We start from the raw sequence: 19,528 nt of genomic DNA on the forward strand, positions 1-19,528 counted from the left end.
CCCTACACCTTTGCTTTCCATGCCTTCTGTTAACCAGAGGCTGGCTGGGGATGGACCGTCAGGAAGATGGCCTTCTGTTCAGGAAGTTAGATCCCCAGGGTCTGTCTAAAGGCACTTCCAAACACCTTTCACTTAAACCAGCTCTGCTATCCTCAGTTCCCTCTCTAAACTCCATGCTATTTTATACATCCATAGGGGGTTCTTCCTCTTCTTACCTTTCTAGAGAGTTCAGTCTTGGACCCATCCACTCTGTTGGCCTTGTCTCCAATAGTTGTCATCTGATTTGAATGTACTAACTCCATGCTTTAGCTGGATTATCATCTTAAGTGGCATCCTCATCCACTCCTGAGCGAATTCTTTACACAAATCACATCTTCTACAACTTTCACACATTTCTCATGTTAATCTAATGCTAGAAGTGCTTCTAGCACTTCCAGTGCTAAATAATCCAGAGACCACCTGTCATCTGATAGATGAAGACACAGACATTTAAAGAGGTGAAGTGGCTTGCTCAGGTCACACAGGTGAGTGGCACAATGTGTCAGCCTGCTGGGATGGCCAAGAAGGAGTGTAAGCCTGGTACTGATGTCACCAGAAGGCAGAGGGTCGCTCTAGCTATATACAGCCTGGTTCTACTGACCCTGAAATGAATAGAAACTAAAAATAAAATTCTAAGCCCCCTCATAGACTGAAGGGACCCCCTTGTGGCCAAGGAGACCCCAGAAAAACCTTAAAATTGAATTTCTGACCATGATGGGATGGGAGGTGAGACAAGCCTCATTATACCTCCTCTCTTTCATGGTTTAGACAAAACAACTGGTCGGAATTAATGTTAAAATAGAGATCATAAGAGTGATAGAACAGTCTCCTTGTGGCAATAAGATACCGAATTATCAACAGGACCTGAGGCCACGCCAGGCAAAGGTTAAATCACACACCCCTACACCTAAAGAATAAACTACGTTCCAACTGCCACAAGGTTTTTCTTTTTCTCTAGCAGCTAAACAGGCACTGGCCTTAAGAGAAGCAATATTTAAACAATTTGCAGCTCCACCAGATGCTGACTGGGCCTCAGCCCCTGCTCCACCAACCATAACTACAGCTGGACAAGTGATTGATTCAGTGACTTTATCCAAAAAAGATCACTGACCGTGGACTAGTTCTGGTTGGTCTACAGAGATTGCACACTTGTGTGCCTTCATGTCTTGAAAAGCCCTTCTGATGTATAGGGCTAACTGTAATATATCTACATGTTAAGTCTCCAACCCAAAGTGAACATAGGTCACATGTTACATGCATGTTTGTTGAATACACGTGTGTCAGGACTACCTTCATGAATATTCACAGCTCTTGTAACACATTGAATATATGCGTTTAGCTAACCTGTTCAGCGTAAATCTTCTACTGTAAGCCCTTCTCCTTCGAAGAACCTGTCTCTGGGGTCTTGGTTGGAGGTGCTTCCCAGCCTGCGGGATGGCTACCTTGCAGGCTGTAACCTTTAGAAGAAATAAAGTCTCCTCTCCTTTACTAAATTCATATATATATAAGTTAACACAAGTATATCTAAATGCAATCAGTTCATGGAACAGTCTTAACTGTACTGGGGTTCAAACACCAAAAAGTTGTTTTAGATTATTTTAGTTACTCCCAAAGGGGCCATCCATGCCCAGTCTGCCTGCCTGATGGGCACCAGGCCATTTAACCTTTTGGGCAGACTGCATAACTTCCTGGTCACTTTGAATCATGAAGACTCCATTTTGTATGAAATCCAAACTCATATCTGATTCAAACTTTTCCCTCCCTCATCACGTGCCAGTCTTGGGGCTTAAAAAGCCGGGGGTGGGTAAGAGAAGCTTGGTCTGCACTTTGACTTCTCCTAGGAGAGGGAAGGTGTCATGGTCTGCCTTGGATGTTCCCTGCCCCAAGCTCTACCTAGTTCATGTGTTTAGTTGGGGAGGAAGAAACAGGAGAAGGAAGAGGTCCCTTTCTTGTCTGGCTGTTTCTCTGGCAGCCACTACTGCTTTTCAGCTAATGTTAACATGGTCTCCCATGTGCTCTGCGTAGCAGCTGCTCCAATCTAGGTTTTCCTGTGTCCCCATGTGCGTTCTTTGGAGGGCTCTTCTAGGGTAGAGGGCAGTTCCTCCCACTGCACAGTTCCTGGTGGCAGAAATCTGGCTCTAGCTTGACTTCTTCCAACTCCCACTCAGCCCTCCTAGGACACTTATATGCCCTTTGAGGGGAATCCAGGGGGACAAACATAACCTCAGCCCCCTTCTGCACATCCATGTGGCCCACACGACATGGACACATCCTTGTCACACAGACAGTAGAAGGGCGGGCTGCTCTGTGAACACTCCCCCTCTCTGCCAGGGCATCTCTCCCCAGGACTCTCTCTGTCAGCTTGGTAGGTGCTATGTGACCTGCCTGCCAGAAGTCCAGTATGGATACCAAGGACAGTTTTCCCTCCTAGCAGGCACCCCCAAGCCAGGTGTACATTCCTCCTGGACCCCTTTTCACCAGGATTGGAGAGCATGGGAGTGCACTCTGTCTCCTCTCTCATGGGAAAGGAGGAAAAGCCTTAGTTCTTTCCACAGGATTCAGACAATTCTCTGTCCTTCTCCAGCACTAACTAATGTCCCGCCTATGTGGACAAATAGCTGACCGGGGACAAGAGATTGATTCAGTAACCTTATCCAAATAAGATCACTTATATGGATCTTTTTTGAGGCAGGATTCACACCGCCTCCTTGTACACCCCGAAGTAGGTATCTGGCTCCATGATTGACAGCTTTCTTTTTAGAGCATGCAGTGCTTACTTAGTATCTACAGGAAAATTCTCACTTAGCATCCTGGGAATAGACCTTCCAATAGTGAATAGATCTTTCACTACTCACAGAAATTTACCAGAGTTAAGAAGGGAAAAGAGGATCCCATGTCATACTTATTTCATTAAAAAAAATCATATAAAAATTTTCTCAATGAAGACTAAAGAACCCACCCCTAGTCATATACACTGAGAGTTCACATATGGCTTATGTACATTTTTTAGATGTTATAATAAATATTTTCTATTTATAAGCTATGTTTTAAATTTAGAGAAAGTAAAACCTCTATAATTTCTAATACCGTCATGCACAATATAACGATGTTTCAGTTAGTGACAGACTGCATATGCTACAGGGGTCTCATAAGACTACAACACCATATTTTTACTGTATCTTTTGTGGAGGTTGGAAGAAGTAAAGCTAGAGCCAGATTTAGGTATGTTTAGATACACAAATACTCACCATTGTGTTACAATCACCTACAGTATTCAGCACAGTAACATGCTGTACAGGTTAGTAGGACCAATAGGCTAGATCATATATAGCCTAGCTGTGTAGTAGGTGACACCATCTCACATTGGGTAAATACACACTATGACGTTTGCATGATGAAATCACCTAACAATGCATTTCTCAGAATGTATCCCCATCATTAGGTTATGCATGACTGTCATCCTGTCAGTGCGAATGGTAAAAAGTCAGAATTTAAAAGAGTTTAAACTAAAAGGAGTTAATTGTGTTTTAGTTGTGAAAATTATTATTTTATATTTTTTGGCACAGAGTCTTTGCTCTGTTGCCCAGGCTAGGGTGCAGTGGTGCGATCGCGGCTTGCTGCAACCTCTGCTTCCTGGGTTCCAGTGATTCTTGTGCCTCAGCCACTCGAGTATCTATGACTACAGGCATATGCCACCATACCTAGCTAATTTTTGTATTTTTAGTAGATATGGGGTTTTACCATGTTGCCCAGGCTGGTCTCGAACTCCTGACCTCAAGTGATCCACCTACCTTAGCCTCCCAAAGTGCTAGGATGAAATTTGTTTTTTAAAAAACTGATGCATTCCAGATACCACAGTAGTTTTGTTAGCAGTAAATAATTTGTCAGGCTCACAGAGTAAGCAACTTAAGGCGGACCTGTCATAACTGGTGCATTCATAATATGAAATGGCTCTTCTCCTAGACAGAGGGTTATTATACCGTGTGCTGGAATTAATTTTTTAAATGCAAGAGTTTTCAGAGTAGAAATTAATTATGTTTATGAAAATAACATTTCAGGGTACAACATGTATTGAAGTACTGAGTTTTGAAAAGTTTTGAGAAAGAAATATAGTATCAGCCATAAAATTTCATCTGGGGCCCAAATTCCTAGAAAAGTAGTGAGTTAAGTTTTTTTCTTTTTTTTTTTTTTTTGAGATAGAGTCTTGTTCTGTCACCCAGGCTGGAGTGCAGTGGTGCAACCATGGTTCACTGCAGACTGGACCTTCCAGGCTTAAGTGATTCACTCACTTCAGCCTCCCAAGGAGGTGGGACTACAGGGATGCACCACTTCACCCAGTTAATTTTTTTTTCTAAATGTGTAGAGACAAGGTCTTGCTATGTTGCTCAGGCTGGTCTTGAACTCCAGGGCTCAAGTGATCTGCCTGCCTTGGCCTCCCAAAGTGCTAGGATTACAGTTGTAAGCCACTGTGCCCAGTCTTAAATTTAAGTTTTTTTTTTTTCTTTTTTGGAGGCATTGGAGATGGGGTCTTGCTCTGTCACCTAGGCTGGAGTACAGGGGCACAATCTTGGCTCACTGCAACCACTGCCTCCTGGGTTCAAGTGATTCTCATGCCTCAACCTCCTGTGTAGCTGGGATCAGAGGCGTGAACCACCTCACCCGGTTAATTTTTGTTATTTTTGATAGAGACAGGTTTCACCATGTTGGCCAGGCTTTCGCATTTATTAAGTTGGCCTCAAGTGATCCACCCACCTTGGCCTCCCAAAGTGCTGGGATTATAGGCGTGAGCCACCTCACCTGGCCAAATTAAACTCTATTTTTTTTTTCTTTTTGTTTGTTTGTTTTTGAGACAGAGTCTTGCTCTGTCGCCCAGGCTGGAGTGCAGTGGTGTGGTCTTGGCTTACTACAACCTCTGCCTCCCGGGTTCAAGTGATTCTCCTACCTCAACCTTTTGAGTAGCTGGCATTACAGGCACCTGCCACCACCTCTGGCTGATTTTTGTATTTTTAGTAGAGACAGGACTTCACCATGTTGGACAGGCTGGTCTTGAACTCCTGACCTCAGGTGATTCGCCTGCCTCGGCCTCCCAAAGTGCTGGGATTGCAGGCATGAGCCACCGCGCCTGGCCGTAATTAAGTTTTACAATGTCTTAATCTATGAAGAAGAAGAAGAAGAATACTTGACCTACTTATTTCACCAAATTGTTGTGCAGCTCATGTTTAGCTTCAAGAGACAGGAAACTTTTTCACAGCTAAATGTTTACGGCTTGGAACACAGAAAGAACACATATTTACCAAATGAATGGAATCATATAACACATTCAAAAGGCCTTGGTAAATGGCAAAGCATTATGCAAACATTAGTCACTACCATTACTCGTTATCATTTTTAACTGGTCTACTCTATTGGTGCCACTTGTGCCTTTCAGAAACTATGTCACTGCCAACACACTTCCGGTTAATTGTACCAGAAACTGCAGACTTCCTGTTGGAAGAGTCCTCATATTTCCTGATAAAGGCAGAAAAGGGCTGCCAACTTGCTGAAGAGAGAAGGAACATTTGTCATTAGCGCACCTAGGTGTCAAAAGGCTGCTTGTAGAGCTTAGAAACAGTTCCATGAAATAATGTTAATTGCCCCTTTGCAATTTCATTTGCCTACTTTCTCTCAATCCCTGTCACATATATTGCAAAGGCTCATTTAGTTTTTCTGAACCTGAATTACTATGAAACCCAAACAAACAAGGGTAAATAAGGATAGACTTACAACTGAGATATTACTAATAATTTAATGTTCACTTCTTTGATGGTGAAGTCAACACACATTTGAAGGTATATAATTTTATCTTCAGTTCAGGTCTCTTTCTTAGCTCTGGAAATGTTTTCTTAAAATGCAATGCATGTCTCGCTTTTGTTACCATCTTGTACCTTGGGTTACCATGACCTCAGCTCAGAAAATACAACACAATTGCATTCAAATCTAATCACAAAATAAAAAGAATATAACCAATGTCCAAAGTTTTCCTCCTAAAGGTGGACTTCCTTTTTGCTCAATTGCTAGCAATCCAGTAATTTACAATAAATTATCTCTCCTTCATTATGGTTTGTCCTCTTTCCTGGAGCATTCTCAAAAATTGCTATAACATCTTCCATCAAAAGCAAACAAACTCCTTCCCTTGCCCCAACATCACCCTCAGTTTCCTGCTTAATTACTCTAATCTTTAAGCAAAACTCCCTGAGAAGGGTCTAGATGGTCTCCACTTTCTCTTTTCCTGTCCTCATCTGAGCCCACTCTACTGAAACAATTTTCTATTTTCCTTGACCTATGTGACACCCTTGATCACTCCTCCATTCCTCAGCCTCTTTGGCTGCTTCCTGTTATCTGAACATCCCTGGAGTGTTAGTCCTCAATCTTCCCTTCCTTCTTGGCTATACTAGGTGGTCTCTTCTGGCTGTGATTCCCAAATTCGTATCTCCAGCCCAGACTTCTTCCCTAAATTCAAGACTCGGACACCCAGCTGCCTGCTTGATGCTTCTCCTTTCGCATTTATTAAGTCAGCTCAACTTTAAATTAAATGCCAGAGACCAAGCTCCTGATGACCTCACCTCCCTATAAGCTTCCTTATTTCGGCAAATTGCAGCCCCTTTTTTCCAGGTCCTCAGGTTCATAATGCTGGAGCTCTCCTTTCTCTTATATCCCACATTCAATCCAGCAGCAAAGCCTATTGAATCTACTTCTAAAATCTTCTCACCATCCTGTCACTACTTGCTCCAAGCTACTCCCTTTTCTCATTTGATTGATTTCATTGGCTTCTTACCGGTCTCACTGCTGTCATCCTTGCCCCCTAATTATCTCTTCTCAGTATGAGAGCCAAAATGACCCATCTAAAATGAAAGCCAGGTCATTCCACTCAGCTCCATTCAACACAGAAGATAATTCAAAGTCCTAACAATGACCTGCAAGGTTCTCCATTCTCTGGTACGCACACTGTTCTACCTCCCTACACTCCTTTCCTACCCATTTTCCTCTTGCTTTCTGGGTTCTTGACACCAAAGCACATTCTTGCCTCATAGCCTCTGCATTTGCTTCTCTTTCTGCCTGACATGTTCTCCCTCTGGCTACTATAGGCCTAGCTAGCTCCCTCACTTCCTTCAAGTTCTATTCTAATGTCACTTTTTCAGAGAAGCCTTCCCTAGGCACCCTTGCATATTACATCCAAATTAAGTCTGTGCTTTTCACTCTGTAAAATAATTACTCTTTCAAGCAGAAATTATTTATATATTTGTTAGTTTTTGAGACAGGGTCTCATTGTCACCCATGGAGTGCAATGGCACGATCTTGACTCACTGCAACCTCCACCTGCTAGGTTCAAATGATTCTTGTGCCTCGGCCTCCCAAGTAGCTGGGATTACAGGTGTGCACCATCACATCTGGCTAATTTTTGTATTTTCAGTAGAGATGGGGTTTCACCATGTTGGCCAGGTCTCGGACTCCTGGCCTCATGGGATCCTCTTGCCTCGGCCTCCCAAAATACTGGGTTTACGGGTGTGAGCCACCACACTTGGCCTCAAGCAGAAATTTAAAATGTAAAAAATGTTTGGCGCATAAGAACCTCTCTCCATCACCCTGACATTCAGCAAAAGTAGTTACTGGTCATCTACTGTGTGCAAGGCCTAGGTCACAAAGTGAGTATGGATCAGTCTTGCTTTTAATCAACATTTGTGGAATGAAAATTGCTTTTTCCACGGACAGAACCAGTAGTAAACTGGAACTGACAGCTGATGGTAGGTCTCAGAACAGAGCAAGTAGATGACAGCTCCATCAACTCGATAACCCCTATTAAGCCCTGGAAACCTTCTGGGAGTCTGCTGATATTATATAGCTAGTCTAATAAAGAAACTTATGAAGAGAGCCCTCCAGTCAGATTCTACCAGAGATGAAATTTTCTGCCGTGTTCTAGCCCTGAAAAAAAAGAAAAAAAGACTTTTTCTCTGTTTCTCCCTTATGTTTGTCATAATACTTTCAACACTTCAGGGTATTCAGAAATTGACCAGAAAGAAACCAACAAGAAATATGAAAGTTCAGAGTGAAAGCTAAAGGAATAATGAAGTGCATTCCTTCTTCTGGATGATAGTGCTTCTAAAAGAAAATGAAAACAAACTTGAAGAGCAAACAAAACAGCTTCAAAGGCAGAAGAAAAAAGGGCGTCCCAACAAAGGAAGCCTTGGCCAATAGCCAGCAAACTTAGTGGCTCCTTGAGCAGAGTCTGGCATGAAATGAGACCTGTCAAAGGATGCAGTCAAACAAATTCAGTGCAGTTAAGGGGTAATGCACCAAACACCTCATATGCATATTTTCTTTCAGCAGTGACAGCCCCACAGTTGCTTCTTCCATGGGCATTAACTGATCCCTGCCTAGAAAATCAGAAAATTAGAGCCTTTTGTTTCTCATGAGTTACCCAGAGGCCATAGGCCAGCATCTGATTACCTCTTCCTTCCCACCGTTGGAGACAGAGGAACACTCCTCCTTCTCACCTCTTGAGTGAGTTTTGAGATACATACTCAGTCCTGTAACAACTGCATGTGATTTAGATTCTTCTCTGCAACCACACTGTCAGCTTCTCAAGTTCCCTGTCTGTGTCTATTTATTTCTAGTTCTAAAGTGTGAAAGTTATGCATGCGCCCCACTGACCCTTTTTATAAAGGGTCTCAGCTGAACTATTTCATTTGCAGGAAACGCTGGAGTCAAGAAAATGCTGCTTCCTGCCATTTCTCCATCTTTCTGAAGGGCAGTCCTTCAAAAACTTCATGATTGTGACCTTCCCCTGTGCCTATGGGAAAGATTTTTGGACAGATCAGTTATCACCTGCTGGGAAGGAAAAGCCAGGCCCACAGTTGTTTCTCTAACAACATCTGCATGTGTGACCCATGATTGCTGGAGTCAGCATTAATCAACCTACCAAGAGTGGGAGGAAGTAAACAACACATTTGGTTCCATCTAAGTCCACTGGCTCGATATAAATTCTAACACTGTCTTCCCAAGTTTAACTTTCCCTCCCTTCCCTTTCACATTCCTCTCCAGTCTCCCTCGCTCCTTCCTTCCTCCTCCCCTTCCTCCCTCCCTCCTTCCTTCCTCCCTCCCTCCTTCCTTCCTCCCTTCCTCCTTCCTTCCTCCCTTCCTCCTTTCCTCCCTTCCTCTCTTCCTCCCTCCCTCTTTCCCTTCCTTCCTTAACTCTAATTCTGGGACTGATATCACATAAAAGAAGTCCTCATCTACTAAAGTAGGAAAGTAGGAGAGAACTATAGGCTTATGATATTCCTGTTATTCATTTGTAGAGATAATATATAACCTGTATTCCCTAATATGACAGTTGTAGCCCTAAATGGCATTATACAACTGTTTATGAAATCTCCTTAGAAGAAAAAAATAGAGCAGGGAAAAAAAATGAGCACTGCCTGTACAATCCAGCTCTCATTGTGCAGCTCCCCAGGTTCTAGGGATGTTGCAAGGAATTTAAGTCAATTGGGATCATGCTGTTTATTGCAATATGGGCTGTTTTACTTGTTATCCCTCAAAGTCTAGATGCTATCAAATATTTTTCAGGACCACTAAAAAGCGGAATATTAATAACTAATTCAGAAAAGCAGTGATCAACTTTTTATCATAACATGAATGGCTGAAAAAAAACTAGATTTTGCAAAGTATGTTGTTCTTTGTAACATCTCTTTATAATATACATTATATCCCTTTCTTGCAAACTGAGGCTGTCATTTCCTTTACTTAAATTCATTTATTAACTGGAGGCCAAATGTTTGTTTCCTGCTTCTGATAGAAAAGATGTATTGGGCAGAGTCATTTATTCAATGACGTTTATTGAGAACCCAGCATTTCTTCATTTTATCCTTGTGAAAAATATGAAAAAACAAGGTGCAGTTGAACAATCCTCTCGAACGATGCCAAGCTAAGAGGTCTCTAGTAGAAAGCGACACAGTTTTTTTTTTTTTTCCAGTTCTACTTTATTCAACACTTCACTCAATACATTGATGGATGACTTCAAAGGTTTGTTGTTTTGAGGTAAGCTTCTCAAAATGAGCACATTACATAGTTGAAAAGGATCACTGATATACTGAGTAGCAACTAAGTCTTAGAAAGGTCTTGATAGACTGGGATTATTGAATGAGTAACTTGATAAAACTGCTTTATCTGGAAAAGGATAATGTAAATCCAGCGCTGCTGAGAAAGGAGGTGTAGTTCATGGCTATTGATAAAGGCTGGGAAATTTTCATGAAGAAAAGTTCAGTAAGAATGAATGATATGTCAATGTTGATCTGCCCAGAGCTGGGGAACCAGGATGCTATACGGCCCACATCCCCCTTATCACATGGGATTGGCAAAGAGCTGGAGACATTTAACATAGTGAGGGGAAGATATCAAATTGTCTTCAGTCTTAAAAAACTCTTCCCAGCAAAAGGGAGCAGATGTATTCTTAGTTGTTTCAGAAGATATCATGAACTATGTAGGAGTTATAGGGAGGCTTATTTCAATTCAATTCAATATAAGGCAAAAGTTATATCAACCAGAGCTTTTCCAATCATGGGGCTGCCTCACAAAGAGCAGGCCAGCTTTTCAGTGACAAGTTTAGGCAAAAACTTGTGGCTGTCTGTAAGGATGTATTAGAACGGGTGCCTGCATCAATTAAGAGACTACATATATTTTCTGGCCCCTTCTCATCCTAAAAGTCTCTGCTTTTCTTTAACAGTACAGTTGGTTATCCGTATTCACAGTTCTGCATTCTTCTGACTGCACAGAAGAATCTTCTAGCTATTAATGCATATAGAGAAAAGCAAGTTACCACAAATTTTGTGATTCTGCATTCAAACCTCATTAAAATAGAGGCTCATACAGCAAGGAGGTCACATCATTTCACAATGGTTTACATGAAGCAATTGTTTACTATCTCTGCTTTGTAAAGAACAAAATATTGGATGTCAGGAGCAAAGGATTTTCTTCAAATACAATGTTTATCCATGCTACTTTAGAGGTTCAATTCTCTACTGAAGTTGCATTTACATAAGGTATTAGATATTCTTAATAGGATTTTTCAAGGAACTCAAAACATTGCATTGGAGCCTTTGGGGCTTTGGAATTTCTAGAATGTGTCATGTCTGCTACTTCCCAGTTTGCAGAGACAATATGCGGTGTTCATCAACACTGTGGTTCACGTGATGGCTGTGAAGCTAGGCTGCTTGCATTGGAATCCTGGTTCTATACCTTGCAATTTTTGTGGCTGTGGGCAAGCCACATAAATGCTCCATGCCTCAATTTCCTCCTTATAAAGTTGTACTAATCAGTGCTGGCTCTGACAATGATGACAATGAACCACCAGGTCTAAGCTAGACAGATGATCATCTATTGTTCCAGGCAGTATATTTCTCTAAAAACTGGAGACCATCCCAATTTGTGTCCAATCTGATATGTTGTAGAGCCCTGTGGTTTTATGATGCCTATAGCCTTATGTAAAGTAATTTGGTCAACAGAATTTACAGAGTGTTTATTTTAGAGGAATTAAAAAATGACTGCGGAAGAGTCAGGCATTGCCCCCACATAGCCAACATACACTTTACCAAAAAAGCAGCAAACATTTAAAAATGAAATATAATGAAATATTTTGAAATACACTAACTGACAAACATCCTTTAATTTTTAAAAGTATTTAAGTATGGATATCATTCATAATTCCTTTTCCAAAGAGCACCAGTGTTAACTAGGTTATAACATGAGTAGGAGCTTCTTGGACACTGTTTGCATTCATAAAAACCATGATTTCCAAGTCAGTGAAGAGGTATTAGTTTGGGCTTACAAGCTGGAAAACAGAAACAGTTTTGTAAGATGTAGCTAAATATGAGATTTACTTTAAAATGCATTTACTCCCAGATGCAGTTGAGAAAGCATAATGTAGAAGAAAAAGAAGTTATCTCAAAATAACAACAATAATTTCTAAAACAACCCAAACGTATAGTTTCAGAGTTTGTAAAATACTTCGAAAAAATACCATTTTATTTGTGCCTCACAACAGTGATGTGAGGTGGGCATTAACCTCACTCTAGGAAGAGAAAACTAAGGCTCTGTGTAGCTAAGAAGCTTGTCCAAGGTTACAGAGGTAATAGATATCAGAGATGGGATTTTTCACTCTGGTCTCAGTTCTTCAAATCTGGCATTCTAACAAAGCTCATCAAATTAAGTATGAACAAATGAAATCAATACTCATCTGATATAGCAATTTTCCATCAGACAGTCTCAGAATTCCAAAGTCAGAGTGGATTTATTCAGCTGCCCATTATTGCTATTTCTGCCGGCTTAGAAACCAGTGCCTCTTCTAGTAGCAGCGGCCTGGCTGTTCATGGGAGGAGGTGCCTCCTTACTCCTCAGTCCACATGGTTCAGATGGAGCTAAAACCATCCCTAGTGTGGGACCTCTGTCTTGCTAATCAATCTCTCTCTCTCTCTCTCTCTCTCTCTCTCTCTCTCTCTCTCTCTCTCTCTCACACACACACACACACACACACACACACCCCTTTGTAATTAGCTCAGGGAAGGACACTTGATCCAAATGAGGCTCACTTGAAGTGATGGAATGCAATACTGAGACTTTTTCTTTTTTGAGACAGTCTCGCTCTGTTTCTCAGGCTGGAGTGCAGTGGTGTGATCTTGCTCACCGTGAAGTCTGCCTCCTGGGTTCAAGCAGTTCTCATGCCTCAGCCTCCCGAGTAGCTGGGATTACAGACACCCGTCACCATAGCCAGCTAATCTTTGTAGTTTTAGTAGATATGGGGTTTTGCCATGTTGCCCAGCCTGGTCTTGAACTCCTGGCCTCAAGTGATCCACCGGCCTCAGCCTCCCAAATTGCTAAGATTATAGGCATGAGCCACCATGCCTGGCCTGGGACTCTTTTTTTTTTTTCTTTTTGACACTGTTGGAAAGATAGGTTCTCTTTCTTGTAACTTCAAGTTAAAGAGCAATTTGGCTTGAAACTCTCCACATGTAGAGGAAGGCTGTTTGGGAAAAGAGCCAACACAGAGAACAGCGGAGCCAAGAGATGGAGAGCCAGAGAGCAATGCAGCAAAACAGCACCTGGATCCAGGACACTGGCCCTTTTCTGCTTAAGCCATCTTGAGTTGCATTTTTTGTTACTTACATGCATCTGGAGAAGTCCTTGCTGATAAATTACTTTAGGCCTATAGATACAGAATTAACTGAGACGCGGCCGCACAAACAGACCTATTTCCACTAGATGTTAAAAAACCTTCTTCTACTTTTTTTTACCACTGGAAAAAGAAAGGGAAGAAGGAGAAGGAGAATAAGAATCAGAGAATTCTCCTACCCTTGAAAATTTAGCAAGGGCAGATTATAGCAGCAAAAACTGACGTGTGGACCCAAGAACTGCACTGCATGTAATAAGAAACATTCTGAAAATTTAACAAGTGGAAAAATAACCTGCTGGGCCTCTTTGTGAACAAGCTGCTCAATGTCGACAAGCCTAAGGCACTACTAAGTATCACAAGGTCAATCCCAGTGAAATAGGGATTTTATATACTGTCAGACTTTTTGTTTAGTGTTTTTGAAAACAGAATATTTTCTATTGGTATCTTCTTTTTCTTTTTTTAAAAATCCATGGTCTGGTTTTAATTGGAAACAGTACCCTTGGTTAAGCACCAGCACATGGAGACAAGGTGGAGACATTGGAGCTTCTCTAGCAAAATGACTGGAGGTGTTTAGGGCTGACAGGGGTCTATGAGAATCAATTCTGGCTAATTTGCCTTCTTGATGAACTTGACAGGGAAGAAAATAATCTAGACCTGTAAGATGAGTATCAAAGCCAGAAAAAGAATCCATCTGAGTGATTCTCCCACTGCTTCCAATTATTTTTTTTAACACTGAAGTACAGTATACACAAGACACCAATCATACTGACATTAGTGTGGCCTAAAAGACACTAATCATACTGGAATTTCTAATCCCAAAGTTGTCTCAGATAGAGCAGGGTGTATTTGCTAAAAGAAAATTAACTGACCATATTAAAAAAAAAGGTGTACAATACATCAGGTTTAAATTCCAAGTATGGAAGCACTGTTTTCCACTTTTGTGTTGGTCATAGCTGGCTAGTGGTCTAGAGTTCTTGACTTGAAACAGGGCACAGATATCATCAACATTCCAGATGATTTGAAGCTGGGGTGTCAGCTTGTCAACTTGACGAGCTTCCAAGTTGGAAGCTCCTGATGGAAGAGCTTACTGAGTGCATTCTTGACCTTCTTTTTTGGTTATGTATGATCTGTCTGTGCTTAAGTATTAAGAGTTGCTCTTTAGACCTTCATGGAAGGAATGTTGAAATCACGGACAAGCTGAGCCTTTCTGAGTAGTGGCTATGTGATGAAAATCTAAATTAAATACTAGGCATTAACTTATGGACATTAAACACAAAATCTGATGTGACGCAGTAATAACTTGTTTAGTTTGGGGAAAAAAAACCACTTTCTTTTCTTTTCTTTGAGACAGAGTCTCCCTCTGTCGCCCAGGCTGGAGTGCAGTAGCACTATCTCAGCTCACTGCAACCTCTGCCTCCAGGGTTCAAGTGATTCTCCTGTCTCAGCTCTCCTGTCTCAGCTGGGACTACAGGCATCCACTATCATGCCTGGCTAACTTTTTTTTTTCTTTAATTGCTTTTTGAGTTTGTGGCACTGTGACTAGCCCAAGAATAATGTCTACAGTCTGTCTGTCTTCTCTATACCGTGACTGAAAGTGAACATCATTTCAAAAGTACTCTTAGGAGTACAGCTGTATTAATGACTTAACCATGCAGAGCTTCCAGCTAACTTTTGAATTTTTAGTAGAGATGGGGTTTTGCCATGTTGACCAGGCTGGTTTCAAACTCCTGGCCTCAAGTGATCCGCCCGCCTTGGCCTCCCAAAGTGCTGGGATTACAGGCGTGAGCCACCGTACCCAGCCAAAAAAGCCACTTTCTAAAATGCTGTTCCTTTCAATATAGTTGTGCTATTTTCTGAAAACCGATTCCATAAATTCCAATAAAGCCAGAGCAGTCGGTAGAATTTCTAGGAACAATATGCCTATTCTCTCAGGAAAAGTATATAAAGGAGAAGTTACTGTCTACTTCTTTCCCAGACATGGCAAAGTGTTTGCCTCATGGCTTTCTGGGATATCCATGCTTTTAAAGCTAACAGTGCTGTGCACAATATATTTCAATAAAGTTCCAAATTTCATTTAAAGAAAAAAAAAGCCCTCTGACTTGATACTTTATCTAACAGTGTTACAATAACAACATGTTATTACCATATGATATTTTTTTGTTACAATTTTGTAACCTGAATTGGTAGAGAAAGATGGCATCCATCCTCTGCTTTCCTGGCTTTGAGATCATTCTACCCGGATCCCTCTGCATCGTGATATACGCTCCTAGGCAGATGATGTGTTTACACAATTAAAATAATAAAAGAAAAATGCAAATTCCATTCTCAATCTACATGCTAAATATGGGTAACACTGGAACAAAAGATGGTCTTTATAGAATGCTACAACCACCGGAGCACTTGCCCTTCAACTCTTTGTCATCAATTGGCCTACAATGAGTACAGACCTTTGAATTAGGGACTGACAGGTGATGTGTCTGAACCGATAGTCATATCTGTCTATATAGTGCTTTACAGTTTAGTATATGCTTTCATATAAATTATCTGATACATACAGCCTGAGAAGCAGACATCATCCACATTTTAAAGACAAAAAAATTGAAATTTAGAGTCACCACACAACTTGGTCCAGGTCACACAGCCAGAAAGAAACCAAATCAGAATTCCAACTGAAGAAGCCACGAAGGAAACAGCATCGACTATTTGAAGAAACACCACAAGCAAGAACTTGTTTGTAGACAGAGTTAACCCCACACCTACCTACAAAGCTTTTCACAAACATGGGAGACAGGCAGCGTTCTGACACACTGTGCAGGGTCTCTGCTGAAGGATCAACAAATAACCAGTGTAGCTTTGCATTTAAAGATTTCATGGTGTTAACCATGAGCTGATTCAATCAGTTTCCATTAAACTACTGTGATTTTATCTTCTGCTTGCTGTGCCTACACAAATGGAATCTATTACAGCACATGGGAAATAAGAATTTGCTGAACTGTTTTAAAAATATTTTATATCATTTTAATACAGAGGAAGGCAAAGGGCATTAGGGACTACAGAGGAACAAGGATAGGGTTAGGCAGGCCAGGGCTTGAGTCCCAGCTCTGCCATTTACCAGCTGTGAGGCCAAGCACTCACCCTGCTTGGCACATGTACACATAGGCTCTTGTGAGGATTAAATAAGATACTGCATGTGCAATCCCAGGCATGAACCTGGTCACAGCAGTGCTTCTGTATGGCTCAGCTTCTACTTCCTTCCTTTAATAATATCAAAACAACAAACATTGGAAGAACGAAAATGTAATATACAAAATGCTTTCAAATAGAGAAGTAATTGATCTAGTTGTACTTATTAATACTATTTAGATTGAGAAATATTAAGCTTGCAACTGAATTAATTTTCTAATAATTTAGACAAAGTTTTTAGTGCCCCAGGTAATACTGTTTTTTTTGTAATCTTAGACAAGAGCATTCAGAACATAAAGACTTTAAGTTATACACTATTCTCACTAATATTTAAGCTAAAGTTTATGCAAATATATGCATTTCTTTTACTGTTGAGAAGCCTTTGTTTTGTGAAAATACAAGTACTATTTCATTTTCTCATATGTATTTCTGTAAATGGAAGCCTTCTATAAATGGCTTAACTTGCAGCATTTGGAAACTTTTTTTTTTTTTTTTTTTGCCTGAGTTTGGAGAATGTGGACTTAACCTTATTCATTCCATCACTCTCTTATTGTTCATTTTAAGCGTACTTAGACTTCTAAATATCATTCAAGAAAACTTCTGAAGATTGCTATTAGGTCTTAAATACTGAAAATATTTTCCTCCTTTGGATATATTTTCCATTTACTATCTCATTTCCATATAACTCAGAATTAAAAGCTGATCTGTCATGTGCTGTATGCAAATTAATAGTGTGTTGGACACCTTGTTTGTGCTAAAATGAGATAACAGATGTCAAAGTACTCTGAGAATTTAAAATTACTATGCACATTAAGGTACAATTATACAAATGTGAATGCAACATTCATTTATTAGGGGTATGGAAATGGAGGAGTGTTTCAGAACTTTTGGGCTAATGAGTCCAGTTTAGAATTACAGACTGGAGAAGCTATGTCTTCAACATGATAGGAAACCCATCATTCAGATGTATTTCTATCATTACATTCAGTTCATGCTGAACTCAATTTTGTTTCTTGCATATTCATTTAAAATAATTTGATGCCAGAGTATTGCTTATATAAGAATAATAGCAAACAATACTCACAATATTTGCAAAACCTCTGTATTCCAAGACAGGTATTTTAAATATTGTTTCAAGTTGAAAACAATCAATTAAACACCATTCTAGTGTTTTATTTTAAATATCTGCCAACAAATTTGACAGGTAAAATGGACATTAAATTTATCTCAATTTAACTTTAAGCATTGGTTTTCCAAGTTAAGCAAAGTACTTCCAAACATGTGGTAAGCAGATCTCAAGAAGGTAAAACTCCTGTGAATTATTGCAGCCACCAAGAACTTAAGGTTTCTGGCCTAGGGCTAGAATTCCAAATCACTCAAGTGGTAGCTCAGTTAAACTTGAAGTAGAGGGGTTTCTAAGAACATAAATCTGTCCTGGTGATTTTCTCTCAACTGCATTCTTCTTTCTTTTAGTAGGTAAAAAAGAAAGCCTGAAGGTGGACTTTTCCATTTTAGTGGGAAACGGACGGGTTAGGCAAGCATTAACCAAGCTACAGTAAGCTTCTTGGGAGAAACCCCTTGGGAAAGAATTGTAGGAATGGAGCTCCAGGTTGGAAGGAGGTATAACTGGCTGCTTGCTTGCAAGAATTTTAATTGCTAATTCAAGTCTTTAGGAAGACCCAACTTGATTGCCTAAACACAAAACTTTAGGGGAAAAAGTATGGTCTAGAGAGATATGACAGGTTTTTAAAAAAGTAAATAAATTTCAAAAAGTATTACAGCAAATGACCAAAAATAAGATAGAATAATATTAAAAAAAAAAACATCAGATGAGTGGTTGACTGGTAGAAAAGTCACATAAATTGAATTGGTCAACAACAAAATGACAGAGTATTTCATATTTCGACAGGTTAAAGCACTATTTTTTAAGAGGTATGCATTCATTACTCCATGGGTTTTGGCCTTGCCAGACTAGTGATCATGCTCAAAACTGCAATTAACATCACTCAAAGAGTTGCAGTTCCAGAATCCCTTTTTCTTATTGATCAGATTCATGTGGTGTCATCTCCTATTTTCTCTGCAGCAGAAGTGCTGTATTGAACAGCAGGCTTTTAGAAAGCTTCTAATAAGCTCCCGGTTGCTGATGGAGCCTGTGTCTCTAGCAGTCACTCGATTATCGTTAGTACTCCACGTGAGGGGAATGCATGCGTGCACAGGTGCTCTCGTTCACCACGTCCCATCAGCCTGCTTATCTCACTCTGCTTTCTGCTTTTGGGCTTTTCTCACCTGGCCAGATAAAAGCCCATTCCATTTTCCCAAGGCTAAGACAATTCTCGTAACGGATGCATTTCTGATTGGAGTGACTCGTTAAAAGATTTGTGCTATTTGATACTACTGCCCCTGCTTGCGAACCTCAGGCAGCATGTAAGGGTGCAGTCTTGCTAGGTCACCTCTGAGTGTTTATACATAGGTGGAAGGGTAAGTCCTCTTAAAAAAAACTCCTGCAGTATATGGAGAAATTTCATAAATTATGCGAGCAGCTGAGAGAGTTATACTGAGGTTGACACAGTCAATAATAGCTAATGCTCATTAAAGAACTATCCTCCCTTACCCAGGGAAGAAATGGGTTCAGAAAAGACCTAGTTCATATTAACACATAAAGACCACATGGCTCAAAGTTAAAACAAACCACATCTCTGAAATGTTGTCATTAAGGAAATTTAACCACATATGTGATTCGAAAATATAATAAGTAACAGGAAATAAATGAAAAGTTTGGGGGGCGGGGAAAGCTTTCAGAGGCCCTATTTAAAAGAGCATCAGTGAAAACAGTAATAAAAATTAAAAGACAATACCTAGCAACAGAGAAAGAGAAAATTATTCTTATCTTGTTTCTCCTGTATTTTCCATCCCCTTTCAATAAAAGATTCTCCATAATCCCAGCATTGCCATTTTCTGCACAACTAACCCAGAGGACATTTCAAAATTAAAGGAGCTGAAAGAAGACACAGTATCCCAGGCCTTCTCTCCCTAAGGCAACTGCAGGCAGAATAGCCATGGTTTCCAGAACATTCTCTTCACATTTGTCTCTCGTGAGCTGCAGCATAC

At 40.5% G+C, this 19,528-nt stretch overlaps 1 protein-coding gene across 49 annotated transcripts in view; it reads right to left on the reverse strand.

Annotated features, from left to right (window-relative positions):
* ANKS1B (ankyrin repeat and sterile alpha motif domain containing 1B) overlaps positions 1–19,528 on the reverse strand; it is a 1,300,027-nt gene that overhangs the window by 77,711 nt on the left and 1,202,788 nt on the right. The gene's annotated exons all lie outside the window — the stretch shown is intronic.

This window comes from Rhinopithecus roxellana, chromosome 10 (assembly GCF_007565055.1).
Source record: "Rhinopithecus roxellana isolate Shanxi Qingling chromosome 10, ASM756505v1, whole genome shotgun sequence".
NCBI lineage: Eukaryota > Metazoa > Chordata > Mammalia > Primates > Cercopithecidae > Rhinopithecus > Rhinopithecus roxellana.